General features: G+C 38.6%; 1 protein-coding gene across 11 annotated transcripts in view; it reads left to right on the forward strand.

The window, feature by feature from the left end:
• The window catches only part of NCOA2 (nuclear receptor coactivator 2), a 127,976-nt gene that overhangs the window by 29,690 nt on the left and 75,245 nt on the right, over positions 1-23,041 (forward strand). For 2 of the 11 annotated variants that reach the window (XM_081013269.1, XM_081013272.1), the window contains exon 3: positions 6,263-6,417. The exons of the other annotated variants lie outside the window; for them this stretch is intronic. The gene's annotated coding sequence lies outside the window, so the exon portion shown is untranslated. The remainder of the gene's footprint in view (positions 1-6,262; positions 6,418-23,041) is intronic. 11 annotated transcript variants of the gene reach the window in all.

The raw sequence follows: 23,041 nt of genomic DNA on the forward strand, positions 1-23,041 counted from the left end.
ATGGGGGACATCATTGACCTCCACTATGGAGGACCACACATTGATGACCAAGGAATAACATCATGTTTTGAAAGAGGCTCCTGAGGAAGGCCTGCAACCATCATAAGAGAGTCCCACTTTCCACTGATATAAGTATTTTTAAAATAACAGATGCTTGCTCCAGTCTTCCACAGGTGTAGCATCTGTGTATGGAGGATTAATTATAGGGCATAGTTGCCCTGTTCTCTCCACTCCCCTTGCATTAACAGTGAGTCTGCAAGCAATATACCAGGCCTTTGCAGGAAGGCCTGTTTGTGCCTCCATCATATTGGAATTTGACAGAATGTGGGGACTGTGCTGTGGTGTTCTGATCCACAATTGTGTTCCTCGACTAAACAGAAATACAAGCCGGGGGGGGGGGGGAGATATTGGAGACATGCACAGACATGCCCTATCTACTACTATCATACACCCAGTGCAGGGTGCATTGCGCAAACCAACCAATACTTTGGGTCGTGGAGGAGCAGAATGGGAATTGCAAAGTGAAAATTCTAATCAAGAAGTCTGAACAGGTGTGTGTGAAGTCAAGAGTACTACTTGAAAGGAGGCAGAAGTAGGAATGAGGGTGGACTAGTTTAGATAAGAAAAAAAAGGCAAGTTCCCCGCCCCTTGCAGTTCTGTAGTTGGCTAGCCATGTAACTGGTGGCCAGGATGTGCAAGTTGGCTGTCATAAGATGGTTTGACAGTGCATTTGCACAAAGCTTGCACAAGTAGTTCAGACCTCTAATTTGTAATCTACATATGCTGGATAAAACAGCATGCAACTGTTCCAAGTATAGCCCCTGGAGTCTTTAGGCAAAAGGCTCACTGATAATAGTGCTGGGGGTGACTATGACTTGAGACCTTGGGAAACCCCTGTCAGGATTAGATTGATTGGTTAATTTTATTATTACAAGCATTTGTGAATCACGCTTCCACTCAAATGCAAGAGATGTGCAACAAAATTCTAAAACAAAATATTTGGCGGTTCTGTATGTCTCCACACACATCTGCTTACTGTTTAATTCTTGAGGCTTACACCTGTGTGTTGCTCCTGTAGTGCCAACATTCCCTGGAATAATAAAATTGTAGAATTGGAAGCGACCCTGAGCATCATCTGCAATATGGGAATGTGCAGCTGCCCCAAATCGGGGTCGAACCTGCAACCTTGGCGTTATCAGCACTACCATCTGAGCTTGCAGCCCTTGGCTTCTGCAGATAGATTGCCTCTGCCATCAATAGAGAGGTGCTCCTCCTACACCAGCAGGGGACCCATTTCCTTGATACATGGAATGTAGTATCAAATTACAGCCAAGAAATAAAGCTGTACTGTACTTTGGGTTTATAAAGAGTCATGCGTACTGCCAAAGTCTTCTGTACGTGCCTTCTTTTGTTTTCTTTATAAGGATATTCACGAAACAGAATGAGTGGGAACTTGTGGCAGTCTTCATTGTCACGTTTACCCTTTCGGACCTTCCCACTAATGCAAATGACACTCATTGGAAACAGTATCTTCTAAAGTTACTGATAAGCGACTAGCACTGCATTTTTGTTGTATGTTTTGGGGATACACTCCAAAATGAATTACATTCCCAGGACTTTGAAAACTTGCTCAGCGGGGAAAAACAAGTGAATGCTCTTTTATAAAAAAATTAAAAATTAAAGTTGGATTGTTTGAAAGAGAACATGGGGCTTCTTAAAATTCAGCCCAATTTTAATTTTAACTTTTTTAAAGAATGATTAGGCACAAAATTTCTAGGATTGCCCATACTTTTCCTTGTCTGGATTTATGTAAGTAATGATACTCATGAGCTGACTCAGTTGCTTGAAGATGCCCTTTCACCATATATAGAAGCAAGCAGCTGGCAAAGTCCTTTTTCTCTACTCATTTTATCTTTTAAGTTAGCTGCTAATTTAAAATACAAAGAAATATAAATTGCTCTGAAAATGAGATGTCCTGCTAACCTTACTGGGAGTGGTACATTAAACTGTATGTCCTGCACAGGTTCTTTAGTGTTAGAAGTCAGCAGTTGCTTACATAGACCCAATGTTGTTGTTTTGTTGTTGTTATTTCTTGTCTTGTATTTCTGTTTGTACAAACTAGGATGGATTCCGATGACCATCAGTTTTTCACACGATGAACCTGGTTGGCTGAAATTTGAATCATGAGTTTAGTAACTGAGTCTGCTTGTTAGTTGCTTTCGCTGAGGGAAACTTCGTATGTTTTAAACTTCATTTGTGGAAATTGTATTGTGAAGTATTCAAGCAGTTGCTGCAACCCTAACCATGTCTGCTGAAAAGTAAATCCCATTGAATTCAATGTGACTTACTCCCCAGTAAGTGAAGTCAAGATTGCAGCCTTAGTTTCTATATTAGTTTTGCATTTTGACTTATTTGGGCAGAGCTTAAGGCAGCATACAATGGTGTTCCACTTCATTTTCAGAACAGGTAGGTTAGGCACAGAGTTTTCATCCCAAGGTCCTCCTGTTAGGTTTATGGCTGAGTGGGCTTTTGACACCACTGCTTTTGTAGGATAAGAAATTCTTATTGGTGTGTTCTTACTACATTCAGCAATTTTAGCTGCAATCAGCATGTGTTTAGTATGTTTTGTGGCTGAATTTATGTACATAAACTGAGCATAAAGTAACTCCCTATCATACCTACTATTCTCAGCAATTCTTGCCTGTAGTGTGGTGAGACATGATTGTGCTGGCTATATGGCTGTGGCTTACTGCCAAATATGAGGGAGGTCATCCAGGATTATGGCGCTGCACAGAATGCCTTTTGCCTACTCATGAGGCTGCTTTGGCAGATAACTGCACACTCAAAAAAAAAAAAAATCAGCCCAAGAATACCCCTCTGTGTTTGGGTTTCCTCCATTTATCTGAGCTAAAGCAATACTATCTAAGCAGAAATGGAGTACTCCTGTTTTGGTTACAACTTGGGCAAAATACTCTTTTGACAGCTGCCTCATATACCTCTGAGGAATCTGATAGTCAAGCTTTAGCCTGAGGGTGGCATTTCTCCCAAAGCAAGGCTCAGTGACTATTGAAATTGGTTAAAATCCAATTTATACATACTTAGTGATGTGAAAAGATTCATTAATTGTCTCTGAGTCAGAAAGGATAAGTGTGTTCATAGCTTTCTGGCTCACTATGATGAATTTGTTTTTTGTTTTTGTTTTTTTGAGCTGTTTAATGTGCTTTATTTATTTGCAGCATTTATACCTCCTGCCCTTTGGGTAAAAAGGCTGTCAGAGTAGCTTACAGAAAATCAGTCCTAAGACTGTCCCTGCTCTCCGACTCACAATCTAAAAAGATAGGACATACTAGAAAAAAGGGATGTGAGAGAGGAGAGAAAAGCAAGTTCAAGCACAATTTCTTAAAGTTTCATTTATTACAGTTCTATACAATGTCTTTGGTGGTTCTGGGTGTCTTGCCCTTGACAAAGAGCAGTCTGTTCCCTGAAGTAGTCCTTACCCCACTCAACACATCAGATCCACAGCCAAAGCAGATGACAAAGTCCAGACAGGGAGGACAAGGCAACTCCTGCCATATAGTCCTTTCTTCAGACAGCTGACTTGATGGAAATTAGAATAATCACATGAGGTAGTTTGATGGTGGCTTACTCTAAAACTTGTGCATTAAGGTATAATTTATCCCTCCTACCTGTCCCCCAGGAAAAACCTTGTGGTTTTTGGCCAGTGTTTCAGAATGTGTTGTGTTCTCATTTTGTATTTTTATGTTGTGAACCACCATATGATCTTTGGGTGAAGGGTGGTATACAAATTTTAACAACAGCATACAGTGGTTTTCAATCAGTGTCTACCTCATAATTTATACAGTGGTACCTTGAGTTACATACGCTTCAGGTTACATACGCTTCAGGTTACAAACTCTGCTAACCCAGAAATAGTACCTCTGGTTAAGAACTTTGCTTCAGGATGAGAACAGAAATCGTGCTCTGGCGGCGCGGTGGCAGCAGGAGGCCCCATTAGCTAAAATGGTGCTTCAGGTTAAGAACGGATCTCCGGAACGAATTAAGTACTTAACCCGAGGTACCACTGTATTTGTGTTGTGGTGCCTATTGAATTTGGTGGTATATTTCAGTAATGGGGAACCCCTGGCCTTCTGGATGCTGTTTAGCTCCAGCTAAAATCATCCCTCACCATTCGCCATGCTTGCAGGAGCTTCTGCAGCAGGGAGTCCATCAACACCTCAAGAGCTACATGTTCCCCATTTACTAAATCAGTGAAGATAGTAACTTTTCAACTAGGGATACAACATCAAAGTTATCTAGAAGTGAGTGTTCCAGTTTGCGAATTTTCTTTGGAACCCGAAAGTCTGACGGGGCTTCCATGCCTTCCGATTGGCTGCAGGAGCTTCCAATCTGGACAGGGATAGCCAAACCTCTGTGGCCCATGCTCTGGTGACTTCTAAGTTGGATTACTGCAAAGTGTTATGCATGGAGCTGCCTCTGAAGACCATTTGGTAACTTCAGCTGGTACAAAATTTGATGGCCAAGTTGCTCACCAGAGCATGATGGTTTGAGCATATAACACCGATCCTGGCCCGACTACACAAGCTGCCAATTAATTTATGGGCCCAGTTCAAAGTGCTGGTGCTGATCTATAAAGGCTTACACTGATCAGGGCATTAATACCTTAAGAACTGCCCCTGCCATACGAACTGACCTGGAACCTGTGCTTGTCATCCAAGGCCCTTCTCCACGTTAATGATAATAATTATTAATAATAATCAGTAATATAAATTTGTATGCCACCCATGTGACTGGGTTTCCCCAGCCACTCTGGGCAGCTCCCAACAGAATATTAAAAACACAACAAAGCACCAGACATTAAAAACATCCCTAAACAGGGCTGCCTTCAGATGTTTCCTCTCCCTGAGGAGGATCCTGGGGTGACAATACAAGAACAGGCCCTTTCTGTTGTGGCTCCCTGTCTGTGGAATTCTCTCACCAGAGAAGCTTGCCTAGTAATTTAAAAAATATCATATATAAAAAGAGAGAAGCTTGCCTGGCACCATCATTACATATAGGTGCCAGGTGAAAGCATTCCTCTTTACCCAGGCCTTCTGCCATTACATAACATATAACCTGTTAAATTGGGGGGCGGGGGTGGAGAGAGACTGTTATAATCATCATTTTATTATGCTGTGTATTTGGTTTTTATTATTATGCTGCGTAAATTATGGTCTTAATGTTGTACACTTCCCTGGGATCTTTGGATAAAGGGCAGTTTCTAAATAATAAATAAATACATTAATAATAGCCAGCATTTACTTAATTAACAGTTAATTGAAATGAATGTAGCTTGTCCAGCAGCAGTAGATCTCTGCTACCTGTGTCCACAATTCATAACCCAGCTTCTCTTTATTCCTTTACCTGGGACATTTTTAGCGTAAGAATAGTTTCTAACAGGAATCTATATGTTAATTCCTGCCCAGTGTACCAAGAAAGAAAGAATGGAGTATTTTCTGTATGTATGTCTATTCTGGAAATGTAATAACCAGACAAGAGGGAAATAGAATCCACTGTATCTTGAACTTTTTCCTTACATTTTATTTTCATTTATATTCATGCTCAGGTGATACAGATTGTGAATATGGTTCAAACTTTATTAGAATTTATTTATGTTGCATCCCTGTCTAATTGCAAAATGCCCTTGCGTCCTAGTTTCAGGGTAGTGGCTCTAGCCTATAATTGTTGCTGTTTGCTGCTTTGGGTGGGGTGAGAGAAATGTTGTTATACTCAATCTTGTTGGACAGCATTCTCTGGTTCCAGAGAAGGACTCCCTTAGTCTTTTTCTTCAACTTACATTTCTCCTTAGAGTTGTATCCCCTCCCACAGTGTCCCAGTTCTTAGTAATAATTTGGCCTGAATTCTGTTACAACCTGGACTCCGAGGGGAGCTGGCTATTCAAATATCAGTGCAGCGTTATCAACTGAGCAAATTCCACCTATTTGAATTTTTCATTAGCTTGATCGAAGCATCTTTTTACATCATGGCTCCCACCCCTCCTCAGTTGACTGCTTAACACTGTTTTCTTTAATTCTTGAAACATTTGTCTTGTTTTCCTCCTTGATTGTGTAAATAAAAGGTTTTAAGATTTTGATTGTGCCTAGTTTTGATTCTGCACAACCATGTTCTGGAACTGGAAGTGATGAGCAATTTTCCAGGCCAATGTGCCTTGCACTACAGCTTCATTTCTCTTCTTTCTTCATAGATTTCCTAACCCCGGGAAAAGAGAGAGAGGTCATGCAGATCTGTGTTTGCTTTTGACTTGAACATTTTTCTTTTTCTTTCGTAAGTGTAGTGGTTTAATATTCATGCTTTTTCCTCCAAAAACTAAAACAAGTGGCACACAATTTATTCCCAGAGGTGAGTTTAAACCTGTTTGTTACCTTTTTGTTCTATAGTAAATATCTTCAAAGTTGGATCTAAGTTTGAACTAGGTCAGGAAAATGACGACTGCTTTTTTGCTTATACAAAGTCTGGTCTCCTGAAATGTTTCTCTGTTCTTAGGCAAACAAAACTGGTGCACAAGTTCTCTTGCTTCAAAATTTATGTGAAAGTATAGAGAGCAAAGTGAGGAGTACTGGGCTGTTTCAGGAATATAATGGAATCATGAAGTTATTGTGAAAAGTGTCACTGTGGAATTGTTTTTAGATTCAGTTGTGGTTTGAAGTAAGCAAAAATAGCTTCACTATTGAAAATGAAATATTTATAGTAAATGTTTATCTGGGTCAAGCATCAGCTTTTTGATGTGAAACGTGACATCACCAGATATGCAGTTTTCTCTCTTATTAATACTTTCAGTGCTTCCTGACCAGTGAGTTTTCCTGTCAAGCTGCAAGGCAATTCTTGTTAGCTGTTCAGTTTTTTTTAGTACTGTTGGGTATGTGGATATGCAGATCACATTTCCTGTCAACTGTTTTTCCTTTGAGAAGTGTTTTGTTTAACCTTTCCCTAGTGGCAAAAATACCATTTGTGCTCTATCATGTTGCTGGTTGCAAGTTCCATACACTCTACATCTTGAATGGGGCAATAAAACATGAACTTGTTCAATGCTATACTTTGTGGTTCAAAACAAAACTGAAAACGCTTCTAGCATGATTACCCACATGTTGTCCTTTAATCTAGTAACCTCTAAAGATGCAAAAGTGAATTTGAGATAATATAAATCAATGGCTTCTTCAACTTGTTGTTGACGTAGGCATTGGGGTTTTTTTCTAGTGGTTGATTGTACAATTCCCTTTGTAGTTCTCTGAAAAAATAGGCTTCATGCTAAGGTGCTGCTGCTAACAGATTGCAAGCTATTTCTACACAGTCCGCCTACACAAGGTTGTTGGTATCGGAATTATTACAGGACAGGTTTTGACGCCCAGCCTGCCTCTGGTCCCAGTAGACCTAACAAGTGAAAATGATATTCTGATTTTACTTTCCTTAACATAAATACAACGCAGTCTGCATAATTGAGTACATAATCCTGGGGTGTATTGGTGCCCCCCCCCATTCTTGTGATAATAAGCAATATAAATGCATATAGTAGAGAATTCTATATGTGTTCATTTCTTTGTCCCTTTAAAGATGGAGCAGAGAATAAGTGTTGCTAAGACGGAGGGGAAGAATTTGGGCTGGCTGAGACACTGGCTAGTGCTGATGGTTAAACTATGCTGCCAAATTCTGAGGTTGCCAACTGCCATGATGCCCCCCCCCCCCTTGCAATACTGGTGTAGAGTACTTGCCCTACTTTAGAAAGTAGTGAACAATATCATGTGACTTAATCACTGGCTATTATATATTACATTATTAATATCTGAACAAACCATGCTAATTACTATTTGACCTGAATTGGGAACTCTCTAGCCGTTTCTTTAGCTCTTTTCTATCACACGGAGATTGCACTGAGCCCATCAAATGCATAGAGAGTGTTGACAGCATTTTTACTTTGTGGGGTTTTGCTGGCTTACATTTGAAGATGAACATATAGGTACCATGAACTCTACAAAAGCAAAGAGTTAAAAAACTGAGGAAGATCTGAAAGCGGACATTTCAGCATGGGTCTTGTGTACTTCAGAATATTTACATAGTATGAGCATTCCTAAATGTTTGAATCCATATGCATTCCTTTCCTGTGTGACGTGTTCTATTTTTATGTTATTATTTTTTGCAGTAATACGTTTTCTTTTAATTTGTAAATTTTACGTGGATCAGCATGCAATATGGTAATGCTGAGATATACAATGTGTGCATTAGTACTCTTCTCCAGGTTGTGTACTTCAACAGTTCAGTTTTTTTCCTTTAGAATATATTCTGGAGAGGTCTTTAAGGAGCTGTTCGAAAACAATACTAATATTATTTTATCAATTCATTGTGGTACAAATGACTCTTAGAATTCATTCAGATATAATGTGAACAGCACTCTCTCCAACTGGGATTTCCAACAACTGATATTCAGAGGCATGCTGGCCCTGACATCAGTAGTTTTGTGGCAGTGCTCTACATGACCCATTTAATTGTGAATGTTTGCCTGGATGAGCACATAGATGAACTTGGGGGTACTGCAAGTATTCCATGACCATTTAGGAACTTTGTGCACAGTCAGTAGATTGTCTGGTAGAGAATGGCACACCAATTACTTGGGGTTCCTGTACTGTGTGCCACAGATACATAGAGGATCATGGGAGTTAACTTGGATTGAGTAATTATCTGCAAGGAGAATGCATGTAGTTGCTCACATTCTTATGATCATTAATACATCCACACAACTTACTAGTGAGAGTGGTGTTCACTACCACCTGTGATATTCTGTGGAAATAGATGATTTGTTTTAAAACAGTTGTAGTCCCTTTGTCATTTGGATTCTTTTGACATTTATTTGTGCCATTGGCTGTTGCAGACAGGAGTGGAAAAAGGTGCAGTGTAATAATGTCAGGATGTATGTAGGTTTTTGGCACAGTCCTGTGTTTTATACACAACACTTAGTTTCACCCCCTGGTTCATAACCATAGACCATCGTTGATTTAGAAAATAAAAGATTCATCATACCCAAATGAAGTTGGCTTGTTGGTGGCTGCTTGCATTGAAGACGCATCTGCAGTGAGCAGGGATCCCCCCCCCCATAAAGGATCATTTACCTGGAAACAATATTGCCATTCCAAAGACCTTTCAGTTTGTGAGAATATAACTGAGTTAACAATTGTTTTTAAAGAAAGTAATTTTTACAAAGATCTGTTCTAAACTGTACCTGACACAGACACATATTTGTTAATCCATCATTTCCCTCATGCAGCTTCAGGCCCAGCATCAGCACAAAACCCCCTTGGGCAGGTTCTGGGATCCCAAAGTCCGAGCTGGACCCATTCTGTAGTGTAATTTGGGCCCCATGCACTGGGTGGCTGGATCTGATCCACCCTTTACATTTGCTATAATGCTCTCAATGTAGCATAACACTGGAGTATTGTAGAAAATGAATCAGATGCCCATTTCTGATTGCCACTAGTCTCCTATTAGCAGTTAAGGCTTCAGGGACCCACCTGTACAAAAGGGGAGATAATGAGAGGAACTTTGAGAGACAGGGTTTACCGTATTTTTCTTCTTTGAATTGCTCTGCTCAACTATATACATCAGTAAACAGCAAACATATGGAGCTACTTAAGCTCCTAGTATGTTAAGGGGAGAGGATGACAAGTAGTTACTCCATTGTTCCACCCAGTTCACGCTCTTGGAATGTAAAGTCAGTCTGGTGATTGGACATGGAATTACAACATAAAAAGACAACTACTACTAACTTACAAGGTATGTATTATTAAACTCTGTGGGATTTTTCTGCATAACAATCCGACTCTTAACAAAAAAAAAATGCTTTGAGCATTGGTAAAATATTAAACATAGTAACACAACACCCCCTGGCTTGGTTATGATAGGAGCAGTACTGTAAACGTATGGCTTGATATTAGCAAATGGAACTATATAAAGCACCTACAGATGGCATGATTTAACATACCACCAGCCTCTCACCCTTTCAAAACTATTATGATTATATTACACCGTGTGCTCAGGAGACATCAGTAATACAGCATGCATTTTCAAGTAGGTTGTTCTAATTTTTGTCCGACCATTAAGAGGTTTAGCAAACAAGCAAACAAGCAAAAAACCTACACTTCTGTAGAATGAATTATTTCCTGGCCACTTTGCCAAGCTAACCTTTGAACAGAAGATCATTCTGAACTGAATGAATGGACAACTGACATTTACTGTATACTGTATTCCAACTCTGATTCTATGATTTGAAAACATCGGTAGTCTTCTCTAATCCTAGTGATTTGCAAGTCCAGGAGTTGTTTTGATTCTCTTTTATCAAGAGATCTGAGAAATTACTGTGCCTTACTTACAGCTGGTTAATAACCTTGCTTTCACCTGCTCATGTAACTGTTGTAGGAGAACACTTGTGAAAGATCCAGGGTGGTTTCTTTGAGCAATAGGTGAAACCAGAAATCAGTACTCGTAGAAGCTGAGCTGTGACTTTCTTCCACTGTTACACTGTTCACATGAATAGACCATTGTAGGAGCGTGTATACGTGCAAGACAGCTGCTAAAAATAACACACAACCAATTCTACAGCCAAAATTTTAAGCAAATTGTGGATTTCAAGTGCATTTTCTTCCAGAAGACTTCTTCTTTTATAAATGTGTCTGGCATCTAGATGTTACTATCATTAGTGGGTCTTCTTGGTGTAATGTTGGGACCATCTGAAAAGACAAACCATGCTAAAGTGTTTGAGTAAGTTAATTATATATTTGGCAATGTGACTAGTAATGTACATGTTCTGCATTTTATCTTCATGTATTTATTAGGCTGTTAGTGCATAGGAGAGAAAATATTGCAATAATTGTCCTCCCATGCAAGCTTTTTTTTTTTTTTAAGGGATGCCCACACATTTTTAATTACCTTGACTAGTCTGGTTATGTGTTCTGTTCTGTTTATGAGTCAGCTAGTTTCACCGTCACTCTCCCAACTGCGTTGTAATCAGAAGTGGGGGGAATGTATTGACTGGTGGCTAATTACATCTGTAGTTGTAATTTCTACTGGAAGTTCTGTTTTAGCCTCAGAATGGGCCTCATTTCACACACCAAAGGATTTTTTTTTTAATTTTTTTGAAAAAAAATCATGTTGAAGCCTGTACTAAGATTAATTTAATTCCTGTAAACACGTCTCCTGAGACAAATCACTGCTTTTTGGCCATGTTTGTACCTGTCCCAGAAAGTTGCTGCTGAAAGCTTTCAGGCAGTTGCCTTAAAGGCTTATCATAGGAACATGAGTACAGTCTCAAAAGTATTCTGCATTCTTCTGTACACTAAAAATCTACAAAAGTGGAGGGAAACAGATGAGATGGAGGCTTAAACAGAAATTACTGATAATGATTTTGCTGACAAACTTCTACATAATAATTTTAAGGATCTTTATTGTTATTTTCCCATAAGAAACATGTTACAGACCTATGCAAATATAGTATGAGTGATACATAACCCCCTCCCCATATATATATATATATATATATATATGTATGAGGGAAACTAGGATTTAAATGTGTAATGCAGCTTAGTACAATGAAAGCAGGGGAAGGTTAAAAAAATTATTTTTTAGAAATTTCATGAAAATTGGAAATTCTCTGAGGGATTAAGTAATTAATCACAAGATGGAAAATGAATCTTTGAAATCCTTGAAAGTGAAGTTTAGTAGTGAAGCATTGTTAATGTCCTTCCTATGCATATGTAGCCCATCTGTAGCGGTTGCTCTGAATATGTGCGTTGAACCGGTTTGTGTGTATTGATTTGGGAAGTTGCAGGTACAGTGTTTGGAGAAATTGAAAATGTTGTAGTTCTGTAGTCAAAATGGTTCATGCTGAGAAACCTTTAAGGATGCCATCCTGTATGCCACTGGTTCTCAAACTTTTTTTATCTGGGCCACAGTATCAGAATAAAAAAATTGCTCATTCAACACTGAATTTTTTTTATTGATAAGAAATAACAGTACAAAAAAAAAATAACTCCCAGCAGTGCTTGATTTATAACATAGAACACAGCTACTTTATAATATGATCATGGGATCCCCAAAAAGTATAAAATAATGAAGGTACATAAGAACACGAATCAATCCCAAAATATAATATTGATTGTCCTTGAGTCTTGCCGCCACACTTGCCAACCTCCCTTGCCACATCCATGTGGCATGCCTCTCCTTTGAGAACCACTGCTGTATGCACTTACTTGGGAACAAGTCCTATTGAACTCAGCGGGTCCTGCTTCTGAGTAGAGAAGTACAGGACTGTTCTGCTGCTAGAGTACAACCATTGGTTAAAGCTCATGACCTGTTTTGCAGAGAGGTAAACCACAAGCCTGGGTTCTTAATTGTGGTTTAAAGTAGTGTGTGAGTGTTGGCTCTGTTCTTTTCTAATTGTATAAAACTCGTGCTGTAGGATTATGAGCTCAAAATAATGGCTTGTATCATATAGGATGCAAGGCTTTCTTCCACCTGCCTTGCTCCAACCTCTAGTATCTGCTTCTCAATTTCTATTGTATTATTTTATGTACTGTGGCTTGCCATTGTTTTATTGATTATAGTTTAGAAATTATTTATTGTAACTGTTAAGGGTGAATTTCTGTTTAACTTTTATACGCTGATATTATTATTTTATACTGTTCTAATTATTGTTGAATGTTACTTTTTTTGATGTAGGTTGCTTATTTTAAAGTTATGTTTTATTATCACATTTTTGTATTGCATTAGATTGTTATAAGATGTACATTTTTTGTTTCTTCAGCTTCTAAACCGCCTTGAGTATTGTAAGACAGAAAGATGGTATACAAATTAAAAATGATGATGATGATGACCAAAGGCTCATCTAGTCCAGCACCCTTTTCTCACACTGGCCAAGCAAGTAGATAGAGGAGCCCACAAGCAGCACATGAGTACAATAGCACTCTTCTTCAGGTTCTCCAGAAACTTGTATTCACAGGCATACATGTTATCATACTGGTTCTGTTCTTTCCTTACTTTCTAAGATCAATCTGAAGCCTTGTGAAAGACTCAGTGGAGTTTTTAAATGTGGCATGATAATGAGAATTCTGGTTTTCAGTGAAGATCATATATGGGAACAGCAACTTTGGTTCTTAAGCAGTGCCTGGAAGATCTTGTTGGGGACAGTGTTAGTTTCAGGCAAAACAGAAGTAATAGGGTTGGGAAATCCAGCTTCAGAAGTATAGTCAGCTGATGATTGCTGATGTGGTTTTCTCAGGTTTTTGCATCTCAAGACTACTTCTGAATGCGCTGTTAATAAGCTGCAACCAGGCCTGCATTTTATTTTCTTCCTCTGATAATATAATTGTGGCTTCATCTGGAGAGAATGGGTTTTGTGTCAGTCACCTGCACCTCACAACTCTTCAGTTGACTACTGTAGTATTCCTATTTGAGAAGTTTTTAGAATAGCTATTGGTGCAGAGTGCAGCAACCTATCTAATTCCCTATAGATTTTGTGGATTTTCCTGAGACAGTACCTATATTCTTTAAGCATGTTTGTGTGTGTGTGTGTGTGTGTGTGTGTGTGTGTGTATCTGTAACAATAAATCCCTGTTCTCCCCATTTCCAGAGCAAGCCAAGGCATATGTTTCTAGGTTACATGCATGCAATACTATGCATGTTTATTCAGAAGTAAACCCTATTCAACTGAGCTACCATCTAGTAAGTGTGTAAAAGATTAGCCTCAGACTGTAGTCCAAAGGAATACACTTATGGGAGCCAGTATGGTGTAGTGGTTAAGAGTGGTAGTCACGTAATCTGGGGAACCGGGTTCGCGTCTCCGCTCCTCCACATGCAGCTGTTGGGTGACCTTGGGCCAGTCACACTTCTCTGAAGTCTCTCAGCCCCACTCACCTCACAGAGTGTTTGTTGTGGGGGAGGAAGGGAAAGGAGAATGTTAGCCGCTTTGAGACTCCTTAAAGGGAGTGAAAGGCGGGATATCAAATCCAAACTCTTCTTCTTCTTCTTCTTCTTATTCCAAATAGACACAGTAGTAATTACTGCTGAATAAACATACATAACATTACGCTTCTTTAACCTAGCATTCTATTCCATGGCTTGCTCAGTGTTAACGTATGGCAAATGCCATATTCTTAGTGTGAGGTAGAAATTAAAAAGTATTTGATTTTCAGACTTTTGTAGTAATCTAGGCATGTAGGACAGCATGTCTTTTGCTTTCTATCAGTCTTGAAAGTTCACAAGAATCAACCTGAAGCCGTTAATTATCATCTGAGGCCCTACTTCATGCTCCCCCTCCATTGGAGGGTGGCAACATAATATTGGCTCTTTTCATTGGTGGCGCCTCACCTTTAATAATAATCTTTAATAATAATGTAATAATTTACTAGTATTTCCTTAAAACATATAGTGAAAGTAATGGAAAATTGTGTGGCGGTACTTTAGCATACAGCAGTTTTGCGTTAAAGGTTGGGCAAATGTTCCTCATGTCTAATGATAGAAAGTCTTGAAAAGCATGCTGAAGTTCCTTGATGCATATGTTTCTGTTTGTGCTGGTGTTTCATGCTGATATTGCATGTTTACACACTCCATCCATATGATTATCAAAGTCCGAGCTCTTCTGAGAAGTGTTACTTGCTCTGTTCATTACACTTGAATATTTTAGTAGTTCACTATATATTTCAATAGCTTGACAGCTCCTCTGCAGTCTGTAAGGGGAATTTTGATGAGACAAACGCTCATATTTTTTTTTTTTGAGTAGAAGACCTGACTTACACAAAGGAACACTATCTGAAGAAGTCTGCATGCACACTGAAGCTTATACCCAGAACAAACTTAGTTGGTCTCTAAGGTGCTACTGGACAATTGTTTAATTTTTTAAATTTATTTTGACTGCAGCAGACCAACAGGGCTACCTACCTAAACCAATGAATACTAATTAGTGTTTAGAATTAATTTACACTTGGAAAGCAGCTCAAGTATGTATTTATATGATACAGCTAAAAAGGGAACAAAACTGTTCAGTACCAGGTTTAGACTTTCTCTAATTATATTAATTTCAATAGTTTCTCAGGTGTAAGGCCAAATCATTTTAATGGGACTTGTGCTGCTTAAGCACAAGTGGTGATTATGACATTAGATTGTGGGGCATAATGAGGGAAAGAAAGCATGTGACTATCTAGCTACATATACAGATTCCAGTATCCTACTAGTTTTCCTATAAATGCATCCCTCTGTCCCTCATGTTCTTCATCCAAAATACAAGTAGCAGTTTCATCTTGCCCTTCATTGTACTGTGGTACCTCGGGTTACATACGCTTCAGGTTACATATGCTTCAGGTTACAGACTCCGTTAACCCAGAAATAGTACCTCGGGTTAAGAACTTTGCTTCAGGATGAGAACAGAAATCACGCGGCGGCAGCGGGAGGCCCCATTAGCTAAAGTGGTGCTTCAGATTAAGAACGGACCTCCGGAACGAATTAAGTACATAACCAGAGGTACCACTGTACTGCTGAAGATTTTAAAATATGTTTTTTCTGCTCGTCCCCAAACCATTTTTGTTTGTTTGTTTTGTGTTTGCCTTTTTATACTTTCTCTACCCTGGCACATATAGAATGTGATTTTTGTTCCTCACGTTTACTATTACTGGAATCTTTTGCTAGCTTTCAGTAAGAATACTCCCGTCTTTTAAAGTAGTACTCTTTAATGAAGTAATCTTGCTACCACACCTATTTCAAGGCCTTCTTAGCAATGCTTTGTTTAGATAGTAATATTTTTTCAGTTTCTCATAGTGTGTGTTTTTGAAATGAAATTGAGTAATACTTAGATACTAGAAGTTTGTACAGATACATTCTCAGAAACATAGAGGCATTTTTGCTCTGCGTACAGTAACAGCAAGTTTTCTTTACCCCCGGAAAAGTAAATTGGTGCCAAAATGTGACCCCATCCCTGAGAAGAGTTCCAGAATTATTATTATTATTAATTGAATTTGTATACCACTCTTCATCTGGTTCGCAACATAAAATACAAGATAAAAACACAAAATACACAATAAAATCAAGAACAAGCCCCCTCCAAGCCAATAACTGTCCCACACAAAATAATAATTATTAATCATATTTATCAATGAAAATGCCACCTGCAACAAACAAATGTTGTATATTTTTTTGTTTAAATAAACTTTCCCAGGACAGTTTTATAGTAGAAACAGAAATACAGTAATAGAAAAATAAAATAAAACATATACTATAAAACAACAGCAATAGAATCTAAAGCAGCACATTATGGTTATGATTATATTTATAAACCATGGAAAACACAAAAGCGGTTTACATAAAACACAGTAAAAAAAATTAAGAAGAAAAAACTTTAAACAATTACAAAGAAATACATTAGTAAAAACAGAAAACCTATCAATTAATTTTTTAAAATTAAAAACCAAATGTTAAAACAGATCAATGGGATAAATCTTACAAGTAGCTGCGGGTTGTGTGTATGCTATTATGATTATTTTATCATTATGCTATCTGTTGTTATTATTATGCTATCTAATCTGTTTCTTGCTAGCAAAGGGAACAATCCATGGAATTTCCAAGCTAGTAGTTCCATCTCCTTTTGTAGTCTGCAAATTATTGTCAACTATGTACAGTATCCTTTGCCAAGCTCTAAAGAGTCAAAGGATTCCTACGAAAGGATTTCAAGTCGAATACAGATCTGAGTTTGACTCGGATCGTTCCTAACAACCAACGCTGCTTCTTTTTTGCAGAAGTAGTCTTGTCATAACTAGAGAGAATTACAACACCAGAAACACTCCCACCCACTCAAAACATAGTAAACAGACCTTCTGAACTTAGGGAAAACAAAGCACAAAGTCCACTAGGGACGTGTCTGTGCAAATTTTTGTTAACTATTTAGTTGCTTTTAAATATAGACGAACTAAGTTAGTTCTTGGTATGAGCTTTCGTGTGCAAGCACACTTCTTCAGATACAGAAGTGTGTATCTGAAGAAGTGTGCTTGCACACGAAAGCTCATACCAAGAACTAACTTAGTTGGTCTTAAAGGTGCTACTGGAAGGATTTTTTTTATTTTGACTATGGCAGACCAACACGGCTACCTATCTTTAAATATAGAGTGAGTAATGTTCAAGCAATTGTCTGATGTTAGCAGATACTTGAAACAACTTTTTGTTTTAATATATCAAGTGGCTGAATGCAGTTGTTCCTTGACAGAAGCATCTTCTTGCAACTGTTGATTAGTATTGGGGACTATTTGATGGGACCATGTGAAGGCAGAAAAACCTCCCTGTTGAACACGTCACTACAGCTCCTCAATGTCATCTCATTATTGGGCTTGTTTAAAATACTCATGTCACCACCATAATTTTTTAGGTATCTTTTGACTAGTGAGGGCAGATACTCCATTTCAACTTACGATAGCCACATTTCTGCACTTCCACTGCTGCGTTACTCAGGTTGCAAATGTCGGAGATTTGTGTGACTAGCAGGCTCAAATGATATATACTTATAAGGTTGAACTTGACATTGGCTCTCTAGTGTAAATTTAATGGCAAAGAACTCCCATGTTATGGAATAAAGGTTAAAAAAAATGGTGGTTCCATGTTTTGATAGTGTATGAACTTCTTTTGTAGTGCATGTCTTTGCTAGATTTAAAAGTGACTGTAAGACAAGTTTCTAGCATTTTTACCTTCATTTTTAGATTCTAGGTGCAAGTCAAACTTACAGATAAATATTTATTAAATATCCTTTCTGATTGCTAATAAAATCAAATTCTCAGAAGGGAGAAGAACCTGACTTATCCAAGACTGTAGATTTTCCCAGAAGCTGAATATTTACAGAGTCAGGTGCAAAGTTTATATTCATTGTAGTCACTTTAAATTGTTAGTTTAAAAATAATTTGCGGATGAATTTAAAAGCCCTTTTCAATATTCTGTGTCAATGTAAAACAGTTTCCATTTTCAAGTGGAACTATGTATACATTATTTCTCACCACCACCCCCATTATCTTATTTGTGTAAAAATAACAGTAAGATCCGAATACCATTGGCACTGTGTAGCAAAGTTTGCCTGTGCTGCATTTATCTCCCCCCCTTTTTTTTACTATGCATGATATTTTTGCTTAGTGTTGGCCTACATAGTGAGCTAAAATGAAACTATTAACTATTCCATCTCTTTGGAGCATTGAGATGTATGGTTGTATTACACGCTTCAAATATGCATTTTACAGATGCATATTGTGATGGACACATCCCAGCCACCCTGGGTCCCATACTGCCTGGGAAAGGAGACCCGGTAACAACAGAGTGTACCCTCTCCTGTACTCTCAATTGAGGTAATCTCCACTACCAAATACTGTGGTACCTCGGGTTACATACGCTTCAGGTTACATACGCTTCAGGTTACAGACTCCGCTAACCCAGAAATAATACCTTGGGTTAAGAACTTTGCTTCAGGATGAGAACAGAAATCGTGCTCCGGCAGCGCAGCAGCAGCGGGAGGCCCCATTAGCTAAAGTGGTGCTTCAGGTTAAGTACAGTTTCAGGTTAAGAACGGACCCCCAGAACAAATTAAGTACGTAACCCGAGGTACCACTGTAAGAGAATAATTATTTGCCAGGCAGCTCCATAGCAAACAACATCCCAAAGTTCCCTAGAGTATCTCTGGAGCCTCCTTAGATAGTGTGAGGTTAAATCTAAAGGCATGGGAGTGTTTGGAATAAGCTGAGAGAACAACAGACATATAAATGTGAAAAAGAGAGAGAAAACGATACCCCAAAATTACTGAAACCCAACATACTGCCTTTGCAGCAAAACCCAACCAAAATTGGATAAACGTAATCCTGTAGCCTATTCTACAACATTTTGGTGGCTTATTAGGCTAGTGTTAACAACAGATTGTAGTTTTACTAGTGTTCCTTACAAATAGACTTTTCCCCCCTTCATGCCCTTCTCTCAGACACCCCAAAACACGATATATTCTTGCTCTACCCACCTCCTGACTCTCTCTTTTGATAGACCCCTCTAGTCAGTCATATGCTGTTCCCATTGAGGTACCTACTCAAAGCTTTTAAATTTCCCACCCTAGGAGAGAGATGTGCTGTTAGACACATCAGCAATGACAAATGCCTAATGAACCTCAGGGCATCTGGTAAGACTCCAGGTTAACCTTATAATAATCCACATACAAGTTGTAACAAGGCGTACAGGCAAGACACATTTCCATTACAAGCAATCCAGTAACTAGCTCAGTTCCTTCATACATATCCTGCACATATCTAAGAGAAGAATCTGCTGTATGGTTTTAGAAATGCTTTTTTAGCCAGGCATTGACATTGCAGTAATGCAGGATATTAAACCCTTATGGGAGGAAATGGGTAATCAAGACTTTGTCATAGTGGTTTGATGTATGGAACAGAACGGTAAATGAATGAATGGAACAGGATTTGTTTGTTTGCTTACATAGTGCCCTCTAATTATTACATGTCCATGAAGGATAGTTTAGTCGGTAGAGCATGAGACTCTTAATCTCAGAGTTGTGGTCTTGGGCGAAAGATTCTTGCATTGTAGGGGATTGGACAAGATGAACCTTGTACCAACTGTACAATTCTATGATTCTATTCTGTATAGAACCATGCTTTGAGTGTATTTTGGTCAGTTCTGACCATGGTATTCACTGATCTGTGCCAATCGTTAAAAATGTAGATTTGGAAGAAACCTCAAAGGTTATCTAGTCCAACCAGTTGTTGCATCTCCTGACATCTTTATCCTATACACATACATGCACAAACTGTGGGTGTCTCAGTGTAGAAATGACACTACCTGGCCCTGGGCTATTTTGGGAGGAAGGGCAGCTATAAATAAGAAAATATAATAATACCTGATCTGCACTGTGCTGTGGTTTGATTTAGGTTCTCTTGTAAACTGTGTTAGTTTGTCTTCTACCTCTCTCTGACGGCAAAAACTCTTTGAGTTTTTGATACTGCACCTGAACGTGGATTATCTTGGGCCTAGATTATGGTTCCTCAATTACTATATTCCCATAAATGCCTTATTCTATCACTAATAGCATGCCCCTTCAGATGGGCAGTGGCAGACTATAGTTTGATATGAACAGAAGAAACACTCAGGGGGCCTTAGGCTTGTATGGTTCCATTTCCTCTCTCCTAAATTCACACCCCACATTTCCAAACTTCTTATCCTTGTTTGTAGCAAACCATACTTTGCTTGTTCGAACCAACTCGGAAGTAAGAATCAGAAGCTGAGCAGACGTCAAAAAAGGTTTTGTGCAAACCTGAGTCTGCCCAGGACTCAGTCACATGGCTTGGTCACATAACACCAAACCATGGTTTGAAATTGTGACTGAATGGTCCCAGTGTTCTGCTTAACTGCAGCTTTTGCTTTTGAGCCAAAATTGCTGCTTCTTAGGCTACATCAACTAGAGCGATGGACCCCAGTATCCTATAGTCATTGTCACTGAGCTGATGAAAACCATATTCACTGCTACTGGTTGTTCACTGAGACACTAAATATGACATCGCTGGAACTCTGAGGGGTTCTATATTCATGTGGCAACTTCACCAAATGTTGATATGGGTTAGTAATTTCTTCTTCATCTGCATTCCCCCAGTCCTGTTTGCTGTTATTCTATCAGCTGTGCATTGTTGAAGGCTCTTTATTTTATGTTCTATTGGCATTTAGGGCTTTCTTTTTATTTATGATATTTCTGCTCCCTTTATTTTTCATTGCGATACTGCCAGTATGCCTTTTACCACTGTATTGTAGTGTCTGCCTTAGATCTACAGCCGCTGTTAACTCAACATCTGTCTGCAGTTCAGTACCACTGTCTAGCCAACATGCTCTCATTTTGTACATGCTCCTTTAATTTTAACTTCCCAAGCGGGTTACTTTGCATTTATCCTTGTAGAAGCTCATTTTATTTTTCACTGCCTTTCTGTTCTTGAATATTAGATCTGCCTCAGCAGTGCTCACTATTCCTCCCATGTTCATATCATCTGCAAATCAGAGTGCTTGCCACCCTTTTCTCTGGAAAAGAAATTAAAGGGGGGTGGGGGGCTCTATAGCAAGTGATCTGCATGGATAAAAGAAATGTGACAGCTAATATTGCTATGCATCCCATCCATTAGACTTATATTCTTCAGGATTGTAAGGGTATCATGCATGGCACTCTCACCTTTAAATATAAAATATGTACTGCAAATTTTAGTACAACGTAAGGGAAAACAATTTTATTTTTAATTTATTGAAGGCATAGGGTGTTTAAGGAGTCTGATTATATGCTCTCCTGCAAGAAGGTATCTTAAACCAGAACTTCAGAAAGCCAAAACATGTCAATACCTAGCAATTTTAAATATTTTCCAGCTCTGAACAAGGTTGGTACCTGAGAATTAAAGCAATTTTTCAAACCTGGCCCTAGAGCTGGTGAAGTATAGTGGATGAGAGTCTAAACTACAATTGGTAATGTTCCCTGTTAGGAATCTTGTCTGTGCCGTGGCTGAATATTAAGAGTAATATCATTACTATGACCACTTCATATTTGTATTTAGTAAAATTATATAAACTATCTTTTCCCCTGATAACACTGTTTTGAAGAAATGTAGCTTTACTGCAAAGTTTTCACACTTCTAGTCTGTGCACATAAATAGAATTTCATGTTTTAAATGGTTTACAAAATATTACATACATATTACAAAATATTTACATACATAGGTATTGGCTATATTATTCTGTATTCTGGCCCATCTTATTCTCAAGCCAAGATTCCTTCACACTGTTTCTTTGTAGCAGTGTGACAACAAAAAAACTCCTAAAAGATGAAATTTGCACAACGCTTTCAATACACATGACTTTCTGATACTACAAGACTTCAAAAATCACCTGTATTTTGGGGGAGTTGTTTATTGAGTAGTTAGAGAGTCTGACTAGGACCTAGGAGACCAGGGTTCAAATCCTTTAAGTTCATGGGTGACCTCGGCCCACTCACGGCATCAGCCTAACCTACCTCAGGGAGTTGGGATTAAATAGGGAGGCAGAGAACCATGTAACTTGAGAAAAAGCTGGAAAAGGTGGGATATAAATGCAGTAATTAAAAATTGAGTAGATGAACCTTCCAAATCCTCACTTTTGTAGGAAAATGCATACAGTGGTACCTCGGGTTACAGACGCTTCAGGTTACAGACTCCGCTAACCCAAAAATAGTGCTTCAGGTTAAGAACTTTGCTTCAGGATGAGAACAGAAATTGTACTCTGGTGGCGTGGCAGCAGCAGGAGACTCCATTAGCTAAAGTGGTACCTCAGGTTACGAACAGTTTCAGGTTAAGAACAGACCTCCAGAACGAATTAAGTTCTTAACCCGAGGTACCACTGTACTCTTGAATTTGAAGCAAACTGCCTCAGTGATCTGGATTTCAACTGGAAACTTAGTTAGGTTTGCAAAACTTTCACCGCCGTAAGGGGAGGGGAACTGAAGAAATACCACGGCTAGTGCAGAACTGAAAACATATTTATTGTTTTTACCGTGTGCGTATAGGAGCAAATTTACAAAGGGTTTATGTGTTAAGTGTTACAGAGGAAAAAATAAATATGGTTAAACTTAAATCAAGGCTGGAAATCTAGAGTTCATAAACTAAATAATTACTTATGCCTAATAAACATCATGCGTAATATTTGTTTTCAGTCTGTATTAAGTGTTTATAGTCATGGTGTATGCATTATTGAGAAGACATAGCATCAGAATGCTTTCATTGTGTGTGTTTTTTCCCAAGGAGATATACAATGTTGGCACTTCACTCTGCAAAATGTTTTAAGTGGGTTTTTAGAAGAGATGCCCTCCTTAATAGCAGTAGAAAGTGGGGGGGGGGGTGAGGTCTATTATCATAACGCTGTGCTAATGTAGGTTCTGAGTCATGTGACTGCAGAAAAGGCTATTATC

This window comes from Podarcis pityusensis, assembly GCF_964106645.2.
Source record: "Podarcis pityusensis genome assembly, chromosome: 7".
NCBI lineage: Eukaryota > Metazoa > Chordata > Lepidosauria > Squamata > Lacertidae > Podarcis > Podarcis pityusensis.